Genomic DNA, 6,747 nt, shown 5'->3' with positions numbered 1-6,747 from the left:
ACATCGGCTCACTCAGCACCAGTTCCAGCCCCCTGGAGCTTATCTTCCCATAGCGCAGGGACCGAAAGTAGTATTTGTGTACTAATGTACCAAAGCAGAAAAAGCATTCTTTTAAGAGATTCAAAAGAAACATTCTGTAAAAATTAACTTGCATTCATGATTGTTTCAAAGTGCTTAGCCAACACATAATGGAAATTTATTTCCTTAACTTAATAAAAGAATTTGCCAACCTTGACAGGAAAAAAAAAAACCCAAAACCTTGTGTTGGAATATAGGTGCATTCCTACTATGGTGTTTATGGTGTTCCAAACTAACACAGTAAAACAGGAAATAAATTAGACTAGACATAAATATAAAATAAAACAGAAAAGTGTCATTATTTATGGCTAACATGTTTATGCACCAAAAAAATAATGGCAATGAAAACAATTATAGTTCTGTTTAACATTTATTAACCCCTTACTATATCAGGCACTTTTCTAAGCTGTTTATTTACATAGACTAACTTAATAGTAAGGATTATTAACAAAACTAGATATCTTACCAAAATGTAGATTCTTTAGCTAAAATATTTGAATTCTTTAAAGTCTAGCAAGTAATTGGATGCATGCATAAACTACACAATGAAATGATGTTCCTGTAAATATTTATTTATTTATTTTTAAAAGATTTTATTTATTTATTTTTAGAGAGGGAAGAGAGGGAGAAAGAGAGAGAGAGAAACATCAATGTGTGGCTACTGGGGGTCATGGCCTGCAACCCAGGCATGTACCCTGACTAGGAATCGAACCTGTGATGCTTTGGTTCACAGCCCACGCTCAATCCACTGAACTACGCCAGCCAGGGCTCCTATAAATATTTACATTTAAAAAGAAAACAAAAATGTCTAGTCTTAACAAAAATAAATGTACAAGTACCCCAGGAATAACCAAACAAGTAATGAATAACATCTATAAGGAGAAAATAGAAAAACTTATTTTAAAACACAAGTAATAAGCACCCCCATGTTCACTGCAGCATTATTTACAATCGTCAAGGTTTGGAAGCAGCCCAAGTGTCCATCAGTAGATGAGTGGAGAAAACAGCTATGGGACATGTATACATGGAAGGCCACTCAGCCATAAAAAAAGAAGAAAATGTTACCCTTCGCAACAGTATGGATGGACCTGGAGAACATCATGCTGAGTGACACATGCCAGTCAGAGAAAGACAAACGCCATATAGTTTCACTCATATGTGGAACCTAATGAATGAACTGAACTAAGAAGCAAAACAGAGACAGACTGAACTGTCAGAGAGCAGGATGACAGCTAAGGGGAGGGGGGTTAGCAGGTGGAGGGGTGGAGCAAAAAGGAGACAAGGACTCATGGATGTGGACAACAGTGTGGTGATTGCTAGGGGAGGGGGATATAAGAGGTTTAAATGGTAATGGGAAAATACAATGAAAATTTTAAAAAAATAAAAAAAATAAAATAAAATAGAAATAGAAATAAAAATTTTAAAACAGAAAGCAATGGGACCACTATGGGGTTTTTCTTATGTGCAGTGGCATTAATTAGGCTAAAATTGTCTCTGTTATCTAAAATAATAATTTAAAAGACATAAAAATACAACAGGAAAGATATACAAATGTCCTAGAAGAGGTGATCTTGTATGGTACAAATTTAGTTTCTCACCGCATTAATTTATAAATCAATGTAATTCAAATCCACATATCAATAGGATTTGGGCTACTGACAAGCTTATTTTAAAATGCATATGAAAAGTAAATGTGTGAAAATAACCAAGAAGTTAAAGGATAAGCAACAAAATGAGCAACTGAGACTTATTTTGAAACTATGGTAACTAAACACTTAATTCCAAAGGAATGCACAAATATATCAATGGAAATAACTTTGGGAATGATGGAAACAAACAAACAAATAAAAAATGAACCTGCACATAAATGAAAACTTGATATAATACAGAAGTGGCATCACAAATTAGGTCAGATGGAAAAATAAAATAAAATATGACCCTAAATTAATTTAAATAAGCAAGTATAAATAAAAACTAAATGGTTTGAAACTCTTTGGAGAACATATAGGAGAATACCTTTATGGCATCAAGATGAGAAAATTTTTCTTAAACAAGATGTAGGCAGCTCGAATCACAAAGAAAAATACACTACAAACAGTGTACCCCAGGTGACAAAAGTATGTATAAACAAGGTTAAGAAAAATAAGCAATATTTGAAACATATATAACATGCAATAAATTATCTATCAGAGTACATAAAGAATGTCTACACCTAAGAAATTGAAAAGTAGTAAAATGTTCAAACAAGAATTCACTGAGAAAGAAACTCAAATGGGAAGTGAGTGAATTTTCCAGCTTCTTTGCATTTTGGGAGAAGCTAATTAAAATCTGGGCCAATGGGAAGTAGGCAGATGTGGTGAATTCCATTATGATTCTGGAGAAAGAAGAGAATGAAATGGAGAAGGAGGAAGAAGCAGAGATGAAGGAAGAGAAGAACTGATAAGAAAGAGAAGAAGAAGGAAGGGGAGGAGATCAGAAGCAGCCATAACCATTCTCTGTGATTCTCCGGCTAGAGAAAAAAGGAGAGGCAAGATGTTCGTGCTGGCCAGTCTACAAGGTAAAGGCTGCTTGCTAGCATCTTATTATTCAAGAATTTGAGAGTTCAAGGTTTATGGCTGTCATATTACTAACATAACAGTCTCAACCTGGCTTAAGCTACAGTTTCTACATCCCAGGTAATGACAACTCCGTCCCTCGACATGTTCCCCCTCTTCTTCGTCAGCATCCAACATCAGTGGATCCTCTTGCTCTGCCTTCAGAAGACACCCAGAGTCCCACTTTGGCCGTCATCTTCCAAGCCATCATCGTCTGTCACTTGAGCTACTGCAACAGCCAAAAAATTACTCTCCCTTCTTACTCGTTTTCCTATGTCAACACAGCAGCCATAGTGATTCTCCTGAAAGGTACAGCTGGATTTCTGTAACATGATTCTGCCAGCAGTGTAGTGGTTTGAAATTTCCCAAATGTCTCCACCAAATAGAAGAACCAGTAAGGCTAAAGACAACGTAGATAACAGACCCAGAATATACATATGTGCTGGTGACGTGCCCAAGATTAACGGTTATGTGACAAGGGAGCAAAAGTGAAAGACAACTAAAGAGTCTAAAAGTCCCCAGTACATATGCACCCCGAAGGAGAGGACTTGCCTGAGAGGAAGTCTGGGTAGAGAAACGGAGACCAGTGAGTGAAATGAAAGAAAAGTCTGCGCAGGCTCAGAGTTCCCCGTAAGTGCCAAAAATGACCCAGATTGGGTGTGACGGTTCTAGTCTTCCATAAAACCTCACAAATACCCAGAAAATAGCTCCCTCCTCTAGAAGGACAGTCCTATGGGACACAACTAGATTGAGCCAGAAAGGAACTGCATGAATGAAAGAGAATTTTTGAGGGGCTCAGAGAGAGGAAACGCCTAGAAGTATGATCGACTTCGGAAGGCAAGGCCTGCGGACCTCAGAGGCAAGAGGCAGAGAAATCTCTCTAAGTCAGAAATAGCTTTGAGAAACAAAAATGTGGCTCAGAGAGAGAAGACATGTTTCAAATCTTTACTGGTGAAAACAGAGAAAGACATTTTTAAACTGTGATGCGGAATAAGCTTCCCTGGCCTGCCTTTCTCCTAATATCCCAAGAAATTTCATCTTATTTTGTTTCTCGTTCAAACGTGGGGCGCACACACACGCAAAGTTCTTTCACCACACAAAAGTATTGCAATAAAACCCTAAATGAGGTTCAATCACATTAAGACAATGAGAATTCACCAGAAAGAAAGAGGTCACAGAGTGAATGAAACCTTCAATGTAATATTTCAATATTAGAAGAATAATTAAGGCTTTGATACAAACAGCAGAAAGGAGAAGTATAAAAGCTCAGCAGAAATTAATAGATGTCGGCAAAGAATAAATAACAAAGAAAAAATTCACAAAAGAACTAAAGGACGCACTATCTCTGGCTTTAAAAATGGAAGGTGACTGTGAGGAAAGGACAGTGGGTGCCCTCTGGAAACCAGAAAAAAAACAAGGAGACAGATTCCCCCTTGGAGCCTCCAGACAGGAATGCAGCTGCCCACCTGGGTTTTAGAGCCTAGTGAGACCCATCTCAAACTCTGCACCTTTGGAATTACAAGATAATACGTATGTAATCTTTAAGTCACAAGTTTGTGGTCATTTATCATTTCAGCAAGGGAAAACAAATGTAATACACATGAATTATTCTTTTATTCTTTTTAAAAAAAGAATAAAAGAATTATTCTTTTTTAAAAAAGATTTTATTTATTTATTATTTTTAGAGAAGGAAGGGAGGGAGAAAGAGAGACAGAGAGAAACATCAATGTGCAGTTGCTGGGGTCTGTGGCCTGCAACCCAGGCATGTACCCTGGCTGGGAATTGAACCTGTGACACTTTGGTTTGCAGCCCGTGCTTAATCCACTGAGCTACGCCAGCCAGGGCTTTAAAATTATTCTTAATGTATAAAAATGAATTAACACAGAACCCAGAATCACAGAGTATACTTGGAGACTTCTGCTGTACTGGGAAATGTTTTAAAATGTCTCAAAATGACAAATGCATGTTATTTTTATTACTGGTCACTAAACTATGTATAGTTGTGTATAAACTATGTATAGTTTATTATGAATTACACATGTTACATATGAAATATTTGTAAAGACAAAAGCTATAGACAAGGCCCTCAGGCTACAGAGAAGCATCACCTTCTGTGTACCCCGAACGGACATCTGCTGAGGTGGTGGGTTTGCTCATCAGCCCCACGGCAGATGGAGGACGGCACAGAGAGTGCAGGTGACAGAATGCCTTTCTGGGCTCTCTACCCTTTCAGACAGCAAAGTTGTGTGAATTTCTCAGGACTGTGTGGACATCGTGAAACTTAACTAAGTTTGAGCCAATCTGCTGGCTTCCCAGGCTAGGGAGCTGCCCATCCGGTGAGGAGACTCCAACCACGAGAGTCTGTGGGCAGACACTGGTGTCAGATGCGCTGTGTAAGCGCTGGGGCAGCGGCTGGACTGCAAACATGGGGGAACTCTATAGTGGGAGTCTCTGCCCAGCCCTCTTAAGAAGCCACGCATGTGCTCACAGCCAGCCAGCGTCTGGACACGTGCCATACAGAAGAAAATGACAGCCCATTTGTGTCCGTCTCCAAAGTACACGCAGCCAACAAGGAGAGAACACTGGCCAAGGCCAGCTAAGTGAAGACTGTTTGCCCTTTTCTCTACTTCTCTCCTCCCCGACTCCCTCTGACCTAGTGGAGCTGGCTCCCGGCTCTGGGGGAGGGAGCGGGACGACGGGGACCAGTGTCAGAGCAGCCTGTGCCGGGTCTCCGCTCCAGGTCCTTTGTGCCAACAGCCCGTCCTGAGATGGGAAGAAAAAAGTGTGGGGGTAAAAAAATAAATTAGAATTTTGAACTGGGCTGGAGTGAGTTTAATTATGGAGTGTGACCAGATAATTATGGAATCTACCCTAGATATCATCAAAGAATGGGAAAAGGGGGATTTGATGTAGAAAATTTTACGACAGTAACTGAAAAAAAAAAGCTGTGTCAACCTATTCTACCACATTGATACTGCTGGAAAAAAAAAACTTACGAACATAGAAAAGGGTCCCATGACCCTGTCTAAGCAGCTAAATGTGATGTTCAAGTTCAAAGATGGTGGGCATCGAAGTCCCTACAGCAAGTGCTGTACCTCAGCCACTCTCAAACCCTGGATTAGTTTGCCAGTCTTCAGAATGTAGCAGACATCTTCAAAAGTCAACCTGTTTGCTCAGTTTAAGAAAGGATACTAATAGTGACTATTGTATAGGGCTCTGAGGATGAAAGCAAACTACAGTTACAAGCACAAAGTAAACACCAGGGTGCTTGACACATGGCCAGCACTCATTGACTATGGACTTGAATGACGGGCTGGGAGTTGAGGAGCCCAAGAAGACTTTCTGGAGATGGTGACACTAGAACCCAACCCAGCAGGGGCGTTGGTGAGGAGAGGGGCTGGGGACGTCCCAGGCAGTGGGAACAACAGAGGCAAAGAAACAAAGCAAGAGAATGAAACGCCGTGATGTTTGAGGGCGCCCACCCCTCGAACGTCACGATAGTGTGCAGCCAGCTTGTCCGCCAGTAGAGATGCTGTACTAACATTCTGGCGTTGCTGAGGCATACATTGTTGGGGGGGGGGGGTATGTCTGAAAAAGGGAGATAAATACTAGAGCATGAAAAGTCTCGGTTACTCAATTTCATATCCTTCTGTGCCCTGCATCCTCAAAGAGGTTCACACTCTTTAGTTATTATACATACCAGGTCTTTTTGATCTGGCTCCTGCCCACATTTAGAAATTCAAAAGCTCCTGCATGCACAAACAGGTAGATAGATGACTCCAGCCACAACCTGAGCTATCCTGAGTACATTAAAGGCCTCACGTCATGGTACTCTGCTCACACTGGCCTTAATGCTTGAAACAGGCTTACTCCTCATGTATAGGATGAATTCCTTCTTCCAAAGTTCATTTAATTGCTGCCACCAATGGGAAGCCTTGTCTTTTTTTAATTTTATTTTTTTACCAATCAACAAATATTTCTTGGTCCTTTTGCATGCATGACACTGTGTCAGATGCTAAGGGTGCAAGCATGAGCACGCAAAGCCACTGTCCACAAAAGCGAAAAGGTTTATAAG

Source organism: Phyllostomus hastatus, unplaced genomic scaffold (genome assembly GCF_019186645.2).
Source record: "Phyllostomus hastatus isolate PE091 unplaced genomic scaffold, TTU_PhHast_1.1 phas_contig_40, whole genome shotgun sequence".
Classification (NCBI taxonomy): Eukaryota; Metazoa; Chordata; class Mammalia; order Chiroptera; family Phyllostomidae; genus Phyllostomus; species Phyllostomus hastatus.
This window is presented reverse-complemented; position numbering follows the sequence as displayed.